Source organism: Antechinus flavipes, chromosome 2 (genome assembly GCF_016432865.1).
Source record: "Antechinus flavipes isolate AdamAnt ecotype Samford, QLD, Australia chromosome 2, AdamAnt_v2, whole genome shotgun sequence".
In the NCBI taxonomy this organism is placed as follows: Eukaryota; Metazoa; Chordata; class Mammalia; order Dasyuromorphia; family Dasyuridae; genus Antechinus; species Antechinus flavipes.
Genome location: NC_067399.1, coordinates 263595853 through 263608142, shown reverse-complemented (window position 1 = coordinate 263608142; position 12290 = coordinate 263595853). Strand labels below are relative to the sequence as shown.

General features: G+C 36.3%; 1 protein-coding gene across 1 annotated transcript in view; it reads right to left on the bottom strand.

Moving 5' to 3' along the window:
* Window positions 1-7367, bottom strand: part of KATNBL1 (katanin regulatory subunit B1 like 1) — a 40167-nt gene extending 32800 nt beyond the window's left edge. Inside the window, exon 1 of the mRNA XM_051977003.1 lies at window positions 7036-7367. The gene's annotated coding sequence lies outside the window, so the exon portion shown is untranslated. The remainder of the gene's footprint in view (window positions 1-7035) is intronic.
* Between the last annotated feature and the right edge of the window lie 4923 nt (window positions 7368-12290).

The following is a 12290-nucleotide window of genomic DNA, read 5'->3' as shown; positions in this document are numbered from 1 at the left end:
AGATAATAGTCTCCTAAATGTGCTCCTTTCCTCTAACCTCTCCCCTTTCTGCAATCCAGCCTTTACATTGATGCCATACTAATTCCAATGCACAGGTCTAATCATATCTATTTCCTGCTCAAAAAATCTTCATTGTCTCCCTACTGACAATGAAGATCCTCCATAATGTGGCTTCAACCTGCTGGACTACATACTGCTCTTTATATAGCTCTCCATTCAAATCAAACTCAACTAAACCAGATACATTTCACTCATATACAATCCCCTTTATATTGTAAAATGGTCTCTTCCTATAGCTCTCCATCTTCTAATCATTCTCAAATCTATTTATTCAGCCTTTGGCAGATCTCCATACCTCTAGACTCATCTCCGACTGTTTAGTGGACATCACAAATTAGCTGTCTGATAAACATCTTAAATTCAACATGTCTAAAAGAGAACTCATTATCTTTCCTCTCAAACCCTCTTTTCTTCCTAGTTTTCCCATTGCCATCAATGGTTCCACCATCCTCCCAGTCACTCAGGCTTTCAAACTGGATGTCATCCTCAACTCCAAACTAACTCTCACCCCTCTCCCCCCCCCCCCCCCCCCCCCGGATCTGTTGCCAAGTGCTGTTGATTCTACCTTTACAACATCTCATTTGTGTCCCAATCTCCAGTTACCATACTGGTATAAATTCCTATCACCTCATTTCTGGTCCACTGCAAAAGTCTACTGGTTGACCTTCCTTCCTCATGTGTACGACATTCAAAATCCTTTGTATAACCTGGCCTTTTCCTCCCTGTCCAGTCTTCTTTCACTTACTCCCAGTGACACTTGCCTTCCCATGTTCTCCCACTGAACATTCCCAACTCAGTGCACTTTTATCTGACCGTCTTCTATGCCTGAAATACTATCCCTCATTTCCAGTTAGAGTATTTCTTGGCTTTCTTTAAGTCCCTAATAAAATCCCATCTTTTACAGAAGACTTTCTCAATCCCTCCTAATACTGGTCACTTCCCTCAGTTTATCGCTAGTTTATCCCCTGTATATCTTGTTTGTACATAGCTGTTAGCAAATTGTCTCTCCTATTAAGACTGGAGAGTTAGTACTATTGGGGAAGGCGGGTTGTATCCCCAAAGTTTAGCAGTGCTTAGCACTTAATAAATGCATGTTGATTTAGCTTTGCTTCCGTCAGAATACATTATATAATCTAGGAGTAGACTGGGTTTTTGTTGTTCTTGTTATTCTTTTTAGAAAGTTATTCTGAGGCAGCTAGGTGGCTCAGCTGGTAAAGCATCAGCCCTGAAGTCAGGAGGATCTAAGTTCAAAATCTGGTCTCAGACACTAACACTGCCTAGTGGTATGACTCTGGCCAAATCCCTTAACAATTGCCTCAGCAAAAAAAAAAAAAAAGTTATTCTTCTTATAACTGCCTTTTATTTAAAGTAGCAAAAATTATTTTAGATTATAGCTTTAAAAAATCTATTACAATAATGCCAAATTCAGTGTGGTAAGTGAACAAAAAAAAAAATTTGATTTTTTAAAATAGCTACAAAACCCCCAAAAACAAACAGATAAAAGCTATATATCGCTTTAGCCTTTCATCTAGCTTTTACAAAAGCTACTAAAAGGTACTAAAAATTGGTAGCTGACCTTTGCATTCTTCCCAAGACTAACTATAGACACTGGTCCCCAGCAAGGCCTTTCAATTTTCTATGAGGAACTAGTTTGAAACTCAATTCATGTGATGAGGGGTTCCATGAAACAATGTATATAATAATAATATTTAACTTTTAACATACTAGATATCTGATCTTAACCATAACAAGAAGTTGTTATATATACTTAACAACAAAATATTATGTACTATAATTTGAGATGTGAAAAAAGGCTTATTTTTTCTATGCTATCTCCAAATTTCCTTAATTCTCCTCCATTTTCCTTGAAGTTTACCATGTTCCTATACCAATGTATTTTAAGTAAAAAAAAAAAAAAAAAAAGTTTCATGAACAAATTAGTTTGGGCAACACTGATATAAAGACGTTTATAAATAAATCAAGAGATAGTATTTGTAAAAGTGGTTAGCACAGTGCCTAGAAAGTAGTAAGCACTATATAAATTCTTGTTTTTTTTCTTTCACCCTCCCTTTAAATTTATTCCCTACCTTCTAATAATCTCTTTAACACAGCATTAATCTTGTGAAATGTAGAATTAAAAAAAAAAAACTGCAACTCACAATCCTTTTTTTCCTTCTTTTGCCCAACCATTCCTCATTTTTTAAAGAAAGAATCTTTAAACTGTTCGGTTCTGCACACATATATTGTATCTAGGATATACTGTAACCTATTTAACATGTATAGGACTGCTTGCCATCTGGGGAGGGGAAAAATTGGAACAGAAGTGAGTGCAAGGGATAATGCTGTAAAAAATTACCTTGGCTTGGGTTCTGTCAATAAAAAGTTATTTAAAAAAAAAAAAGAAAGAAAGAAATAAAGAAAGAATGAATCTTTAGACACTATTGAAATGCCATTTGACCCTAAAACCCATAAATTGAAAATCTGAGGATATTCCCGTTATAACATGTAGAAATTGCACGATTAAGCACTTAGGTTAATGAGGGAGAGCTCTGAGCTAGGGAAGAAAAGAGATTTGACACAAAGATGCCAAAATTCTGTCAAAAATGGGGTAACAATTTCTCACTGAGGGGCAGATTTTTTTTGGGGGGGAAGGGGAGAAAGGGACCGGGGAGGACCAGGACAATTCTTCTAGGTTCCACTCTCCCACTAAGAACTTGACTTGCGAGATCTTAATGTTTTGAATAGTGGCCTAGCCCAAAGATAAACTTATTCTGACCTTCTTAGAGTAAAAATTTAAATGAAATAATGACAAAATAGTGAAAGCAAAGGTAAAAAAAAAAAAAAAAGACTATATAAACAGTATCTTTCAAGAAAATTAACTGCCATATCAATTTAAGTGATTCAAATCATGCTTTGAAAAATAATCCATCAATTTTAAACACAATCTGAAGACCTTTTAAGAGTATAGAATGTTTGACTTATTACCAAAAAATATAAATCTAGATCAGATTTATGATTTGCTGTTTCCTTTTTTAAAAGGAAAAACAATTTCACTTGCCCAAACCTCATCTAACTATTTTCCAATAAAAATCTATGTTCCATTAAGTGTTAAAGTTAATAATTAAATATGCTAATGTGGTATGCTGGAAAATTTAGTCAAAGGATATAAGCTTCAGAATCATTAAAAGAAATACTGCAAAACAATTACATTCTGTTCTCACATGATCAAATTAAGGCATTCAAAATATTTTTAGACTTTTTTTTTCTTTAATCAAAGCAAAGAAACTACAATCTAATATATGTAAGCATATTTGCAAGAAAAAAAAAATAAAAAAGAAAGCTCCTTAAATAAAAAGGCTTGGAAGAATGAATTAAAAAAACAAAAGCAAAAAACTCATATATGTTATATGGGAACAAAAGAAATACTAATTTTTAAAATGTAATTTTCAGGGGGAAATTTGATCTAAATAATTACTTATTATTTTAATATATTGCAATGTTATCTAAGCACCACTGGCGGTGAATAGAGAACAGAGTCAGGCATCTCTGGAAGACCCGAGTTCAAATTTGATCTCAAACAGTTATTAGAAGTGTACTCCTAAGCAAGTCAATCTTTATTTATTTTAGTTTCTTCAACAGCCAAATGAAGCTAATGATAGAACCTATCTCCCCGGGTTGTAGTAATCTAAATGAGTTACTACTTATAAAGCATTTAGCATAGTGCCTGGCGTATAGCAGATACTTGAATGATCGTTTCCTTCCTTATTTAGTTATAAATGTCTTGAATAATTCACAAAGAGCTAAAAAAAACTTTGAGGTTTCCCTGGAAACTTAATAAAGGCACCATGGTAAAATCTTTTTGTTCAAGGTTGTAATATTCTTTAACTTTTTCAGAAAAAAACTTTAGTCATTCAGCCCTTTATCTTCTATCAGCAATATGTCACCAATTTCTGTCATTTCTTCTTTCAAAAATATCTCATGGATTATTCTCTAATGACATTGCTACCTTAGTATCTTATCACTTCAAATCTAGCCTATTTCCTATCCTTCAGTATCGTGAATAGTAGGGTCAGAATAATTTTCCTAAAATATCATTTTTATCACTATTTCCTACTCTTGAACCTATACCCTATTGCCTAAATATCTAACTCAAACATCTCAAAACATCTGTTTAGCTTTTAGGGCTTAACCCTAACGTTTTGTAAAGGAAAGAGCACTGACCTTTGAGTCAGAAGACTGAAGTGTCAAACATGGGTTCTAATACATAGTACCTAGGAGACCCTTTCCCTCTCTAATCCTCTATTTCTTAATTGTAAAACAACAGAGTGAAACAGATGATCATTTAAATTCCTTTTCCTTAAAAAGAAGTTCAATTTCCATATATTATATTTATTCATTCTTAGAACTTTTATTTATTCTGTCCATTCCTAAACTTCTCATTAATTCCAATCTATCACTCTAGGTTCAATTGAAATGCTATCTCCTTCAAGAAACCTTCCCTGACTACACTTTTCTCAAGTGCTACTCATGAATCCAACTTATGGAAAGGATCTCCAAAGGTCATCTAGGCCAGGGCTTCTTAAACTTTTTCCATTTACAATCTCTTTTCATCCAAAAAATTTTGACACCACCCCCTAGGTATATAGATATGTAGAACAGGTATATAAGTCAAATATTTACTGATGATAAATCATAAAGAAATTTATTTTAAAACGCTTCTTTCATATACATATATGATTTTACCATTTATTAAAGACGAAAGCAAATTTGCATATTCATGAGATGATGTGCCTGTTTATTTTTATATAAAAATTAAATCTTAGTAGCTTATTTGCTATCTTTTACTGTTGTCAAATTTTTAGTTAGGTGACCCATATGGGATCATGACCCACAGTTTAAGACGTTTTGAGCTAGATCAGTCTCCTCACTTTACAGATGAGGAAATAGATACAAATATATTAGAGTTGTGTAGGTTCACAAAGACAGAGCTGGGATCCAAAGTAAAGTCCTATCACTCCACTTTCAAAGAAAAAGTTCATCCCCTTTTACATTTCATCAGCTGTTTCTAAGATTAGCACTTGTCTAATTATTTCATGTCCGGTGGTCTTATTTCTACATTTAGATTATAAACTCCTTGTAGGAAGGTCTCATGCTTTAAGCTTCTTTGTGATGCCAAACATTGTATTTGGCAAATAGCAGACATGCCAATGGTTGTGCAGCATGTAATCATATTTAAACATTCAATTTAAAATTAGGTGCAAAGTTTTATTCTTTTCTTAACCTGGGACTCATATGTTATTTAAAAAAAAAAAAACTGATAAAAGTATTTCAATATACTATCTTGTGTATGTATTTTAAAATATTCTGCAAAGGGGTCAGGTCCACAAGTGTCATCAGACAGCCAAAAGAGTCATGACCAAAAAAAAAATACCCAAAAAACCCAAAACCAAAAAATAATCTGTACTTTTCATATCTTGAAATCACAATGCCAACTGCATGTATACACAAACTATTTAGTAAAACATACAATAATATTTCACAGTCAAAGGTAGAAAGCCATAAACTACAAACATATACATACATGGCATTTCTAACCTATCTGAACCCTGTCAAATACATTCACCTTAGAAATTACAATAGTATTCTTAATAGAACACTGATTAGTGTACAAAGTCAGGAATTGTCAATAACAGAGGCACCTGACTTCAAAGAACAACTTAGCCACATGCATGTTCTTTCTGAGAATTCCTTCACATCAAATCACCAATTGGAGATTAGAGTTCTGATTGAAGTTTTTTGTCATTGTTTGCTAAGGGTCTTTGTACTTCTTTAATATTTTAACTGAAATACTAGTAATTTAAAACAATTAACTGCGTTAAATGTTTTAAGTTACCAAATTATAAGTAGTCTAAGATTCCAGGGCATTATATTTTAAGCTACTGAAAAACGGATTTCAGGCCATTTTTAATGGTTAAAATTGTGATTATTTAAAAATAAATCTCTCTTCAAGCTGTGTGTGTGTGTGTGTGTGTGTGTGTGTGTGTGTGTGTGTGTGTTTAAATCCCACAGTAAGTAGCTTGGACGCTTGTTTTCAAGGAACTTCAAAAGGCAACAAGAAAAGGAAAAACAAAACAACTCTTTGTTATCTCTATATTTAAGTCACCTAAGAAGATACCATGGCCGAGTACTGTAACAGAAGAACAACTTTTCAGAAAATACACAATGAGGGTTTTCAAAGGCTCAGTCAGCAAATTTTATGCAACTATTCCAAGTTTCCCTCTTGCAAAACAAAAGCTTAACTTTAACAAGCAGAAAAAAAAAAAAAAAAAAAAAAGATGCCTAAGTGCCCCCAGAGAAATCCAGTGTGTGGGCCACAAGGCACTTACTGCAAGTTCAATGATCTTTAAAGGGCCAACCTGAAGCAGCTTTAGTCTTTCTCCTTTCGATGCACAAAAGTTTGGGGTTTTTTTTGTTTTTTTTTGTTTTGGTTGTAAGTTGTTGTTTTTAAGCACCCAGGAGAAGCCAGCTCCACTCAAAGGATCAATCAATGTGACAGCGGGTCTCGATATCTCCCCCGCTCGCCCAGCCAGAACGCTGCCCCAGGAGCGGCCCAGCAGCCTCTCCCGGGACGCCCCAGATCCCGGCCCCGGCAGGCGCAACTCCTAGCCCCAGGGCAGCAGAGACGGGTTCTACAGCTGCACCGATCCCCGACTTGTCCTCCCCCTCCCCCAAACCAAGAAGCCAGGAAAGCGCACGGGCCCGCGCTCGCGCTCCCGAGACGGAAGGGAGCCTGGAGCTGCGAGCGGGCGGCGGCCTCTTCTCAAGCGGTGCCGTGGAAGAGGCAGTAAGGCCCAGGAGGAGCGAGGCAGCAGCCTCCGGGCTGAGCAGCACAAAGTTCAGGAGGAGGTCTCCGAACCTGGCGGAGCGGAGGGGGTACAGCAAGGGATAAGAGGTGGAGGGTGAGTAGTCACTCACCGGCGGCTCATGGTACGACGGCGCCTCCTCAGCAGCAGCCCCGACAGCCTAGAGCGTCTCCGCGAACCCCCGAGTGCGGCCCTCAGGCAGCGCCATTCAAAAGCGGCCGCGCAGCCAGCTGGGATAGCTACTCACCCTCTCCCGCCCCGCCCCTCGGATGGAGGGGAAGGGCGGAGTCCACATTTCTCAAAAGCTCCAGCGCCCCACTTCCCGCTACAGCGCCCCCTGGCAGCAATCTTTGCGCATTGCAGGCTATATGTTCTTTTGACTCCTAGGGCTGGGGAGCCCTGTATCAACTGTATTCAATTCAATAAACATTTATTAAGCGTCTACTTTGTACCAGGCACTATGCTAAGTGCGGGAATAAAAAGAAGCAAAAAGCAGTTCCTTCCTTAAGGATTTTACAATCTAATGGACCCTTTCCGTCCCTAAAATCCCTGTGGCAACCTTTTGATCTCCATATCATTATGCTAATGCCCCAAACTATAACTTTTGTTCTATTCGTGCAGATGAGATATTTTCTCTATGCTCCAATTGTGGAAATTTCTTGAAGATTAAAGGATCCTCAATTTAGAGGTGGAAAGGCCCTAACAATCTCTCTAATACAAATACCTCTTCTTACAGATAAGGAAATGAAAGTTGAGAAGTTCAGTGATTTGTCCAAGATTACAGTAAAATGTAAGAGATCGGTTTGGAACCAAGGACCTCCATCTTTAAAGTGATAGTCCTTGAATGGAACTGATCCTTCACAAGATCCTGAAGTAAGCAGAAATTCTTTTTGATGTTTTCAACCACTAGAGAGAACTCATCAAAAATTACATTATTTTAGTGTTAGAAGAGAGCTAGGAGATCATCTGGTCCATCAACTTCATCTTATAACTGAGAGAATTGAGGCCAATAAGATAAAGTAATTTATTTAAGTCTCAGAAAATAGTAATGAACTATCAGGAGAACTATTTTGGAGTAAGGTGAACTTGGCTACACTCCCTCAAATTGAACCAGTTGACCATTCAGCCTACAATTAGGACCATCTTTACTTTCAAAAGGGGGTGATTTAAGGAACAGATGAGTATACAGATAGGGGAACAAAAAATATAGGGATATAGCCTGGGTTAACAGCTACTGTCCTCACCAGCATGTTGACTTAAGACAATTCTTTCCAAGTATACCTCAGTAATCTCAGTATAAGAAAATGACCTAAAATGTGAATGCAACATCTGCCCCCCGAAAAAAGACATAAAATCTTAATACAAACTTATAGGTGGGAGAGACTTTTAAATTTTTCTCTTTATATTTCTTAGCCTATTTGCATATAGTTGAAAGTTTAGTAATTGCTTGAATTGAATTGAATTGAAAGTTAGAGGACAGATGAATGGAAGGGGAAGATAATGAATTTGATTTTGGACACCAATTAATCAAAGAGTATCTTTTAAACACCTAATATATGAGAGACATTGTGGCATATCCTAGATATACAAAGGCAAAAATGAAACAATCTCTGCCATTATGGAGTTTATGTTCTTTTGGGAGTACAGGCAACCTTTAGACATATAAATTTAAACAAAATAAACACAGGATAATTGTGGGGGAGAAGTATTGGCAACTAGGGGAATCAAATAGGCCCTTATGTTTGAGGAGAGGTTTGAAGAAAATTAGAGATTTTAAAAAATCATAGTTGAGCAGAGGTAAGTACATTCCAGGCATCAGTAGCAGCTTCCATAGAAGCACAGACATGGGAAATAGAATGCTACATGTAAGGAAAAGCAAAAAGACCATTTGGGCCAGACTATAGAGTATGAAGATGACAGGTTATAAGAAACTTTAAATGATAAACAGAAGACTTTGTATTTGATCCTAAAGGCAAGAGGGAGCCATTGGCGTTTATTGAGTAGAAAGACATAGACCAATGCTTTAGGAAAAGAACTTTAACACCGGTGTGGAGGATAATGGATTGCGGAGGAGACAGAGATAGAGACTGAGAAAAGGAATCAGTTAGAAAACAGTCCGGGTAAGAGGTGAAGAGAGAGCATTTTGGTGGTGTCTGTGTGAGTAAAGAAAGCATATGTAAGAAATGCTGAGAGACAGCCTAAAGATTTGGCATTTGGGCACATTACATGAGGAAGAAAGAGTTGATGATGACACAGAAATTATGAACCTAGGCACTTGCAGCAGAAATCGGGAAATTCAGAAAAGAAGTATATATGGAAGAGGGGGAAAAAAAGATAAATTCTGTTTTAGACATGAGTTTGAGATGCCTACAGAACATATACCATGTTTGAATTAGAGCATGAAATAATGACATAAAGGACATGAATAATGAATTCTATTTTTGCTTTTCCTGATTAAAAATATATGATAGCTAGGCTCTTTTTTGTTTTGTTTTGTTTGTTTCCAGACTCATTTGGGAATGTCTGGGCCTTGTTTGGCCCTGATCTATATTCCCTGATACTCGGTCTCTTACTCCTAATTCTCTGCCTCCTCAGTTGTAGATAAATTGGTGGAATGATTCCAGAATCATCTGGAATATGATATTCCAAAAGCCAAAAGACTTAGTGCAGAGCTCACTGTTAACTTAGAAGGGACCAAGTTTAGTTGAGTGATAAGGTCAGAAATCATATTGAAAGAGATTATAAGAAATGAATGAAAGGAGAGAAAGGAGAGACAATAAGAGTAGATAGATGTTTCTAAAAGTTTGACTAAGTAAGAAATGATAGTTGGGGTGGGGATGGTTAAGAATGTACTCTGCTAAAAAATTAGGGTTGAATGGGATGAAGTACAAACAGTCCCTGCTCTCCAGGAATTTATATTCTGAGAGGCCAAACGAAACTATTTTACTTGAACTGAATCAAATTGAATTGAATAGTCATTTTTCTGTGTCTGATATAATGGACCAAACTGTATAAGAAGAGTCAGAAAACAATAAAAAAGAGGATATGGAACCCTTGATTTTTTTTAAGAAACTGGTATGTTGACAAGTTATTTAACCTTTATTTGGTTTACATAACTCCCTAATATTTATTAAATTTGCTACTATATATCCTGGTAGAATATATGCATATATTATCTTATTTGATATTTACAAAAACTTTGTGGAGGCAGCTAGGTGGGGCAATGGATAGTCAGGAAGAACTGAGCTTATATCAACTATAATTACTAGTTATGTGACCCTGGCAAATCACTTAACATTTGTTTTCCTCAGTTTCCTCAAATGTAAAATAGGAATAATAACAATATTTATCTTGCAAGTTGTCATGTCAAATATTTTATCTAAAAAACATTAAGCACAATGTCTTGCATATATTATATACTATATAAATGCTTATTGCTTCCTCCCTCTTATTCTATAGATATTATTCTCCCTATTTTATAAATGAGGGAACTGGGATTCAGAGATTTTTAATAATTTGCTGCCTATAATTGTGCAGTTAAAAAGTGTTAAAATAGGATTTAAACCTATTTCTCTTGTGATTCCAAGTCTTACATTCTTTCCATTATATCATCCTGCCATCATGGAGTTGCTATTTCTATTTCCTGTTCCCACCCAGGTCCTTGTACCCAAAATTTTAAGAGTGGGATTGAATAATAACTTTGATTCATATAGGAGCCTTTAGGAATCACTTTGAAGAATAGGAAAGGCAATGCTACTTTTCAACAATATTCATAAGATCTAGACTTAAGAAGAAATTGGTACAGAAGGACAAAAAGGAACCTCTCATTTCCATATATACCACCCCCTTTGGAGATATTCCCCTAAACTTGCACTATTGCTGGCATGTTGGATTCCTAGGAGGACAGTTGATACCTACCTGAGTAGCTATACTGCTACTAATTTAGCTCATGATATTTCACTAAAGTGTTACCTATTCAGAACTAGCCATTGACTCAACTACTTCTTGGCCAATGTATTTGCTCAAATGTATAGCAAGAAACTGTAGTTATATAACATCTCCTCCACATCACTGCAGTATGAACAACACTGCAGTCTAATCCCTTCCCCTATGTAAATTTAGTTTTGTTACTCAGTAGTTTTCAGTTGTTTTAGACTCTTTGTTACCCCATCTTGGCAAAGATACTGGAGTGGTTTGCCATTTTCTTCTCTAGTTCATTTTACAGATGAGGAAACTGAGGCAAGTAGGATTAAGTAAATTATCCAGAGTCACACTGCTACTAAATATCTGAAACCAAATTTTAACTCAGATCTTGACTCCAAGCTTGGGATTCTTTCCATTGTACCACCTAGCTGCTCAATAATGAAAAATTATTGTGCTGTAAGAAATGATGATCAGGATAATTTCAGAAAAACCCAGGAAGAGTGTTATCTATTCAAAATGAAGCAAGCAGAACCAGGAGAACATTGTACACAATACCAGCAATATTGTAACGATGACCAACTGTGAAAAGCTTAGCTACTTTGATCAATTCAATGATCCAAGATAACTCTAAAGGATCCATCAGGAAAATACTATCTACTTAATGACAAATGTTGGAGGGGATGTGGGAAAACTGGGACACTGATACATTGTTGGTAGAACTGTGGATGCATCCAACCATTCTGGAGAGCAGTTTGGAACTATGCTCAAAAAATTATCAAATTGAGCATGTCCTTTGACCCAGCAGTGTTTCTACTGGGAGAAGGAAAGGGACCCATATGTGCAAAAATGTTTGTGGCAGCCCTCTGTGTAGTGGCCAGAAACTAGAAACTGAATGTATGCCCATTAATTGAAGAATGACTGAATAAATTGTGGTATATGAATGCTGCGGAATATTATTGTTCTGTAAGAAACAACCAGCAGGATGATTTAAGAGAGGCCTGGGGGGACTTACATGAACTGATGCTGAGTGAAATGAGCAGAATTGGAAATGATTGTACATGGCAACAAGAAGACTATATGACAATCAATTCTGACAGATGTGGCTCTCTTCAACAATGAGATGATTCAAACCAGTTCCACTTGTGCAGTGATGAAGACAGCCATCTACACCCAGGGAGAGAATCATGGGAACAGAGCATGGAACACAACATAACATTCTCACTCTTTCTGTTATTTGCTCGCATTTTCATTTTCCTTCTCAGGTTTTTTCTTTATTTCTATATCCGATTTTTCTTGTGCAACAAGATAACTGTATAAATAGATATACATTTATTCGATCTAACATGTATTTCAACAAATTTAACATGTTTTTGGATTATCTGCCAGCTAGGAGAGAGGGTGGGGAAAGAAGGGGAAAATATGGAACAAAAGGTTATACAAGGG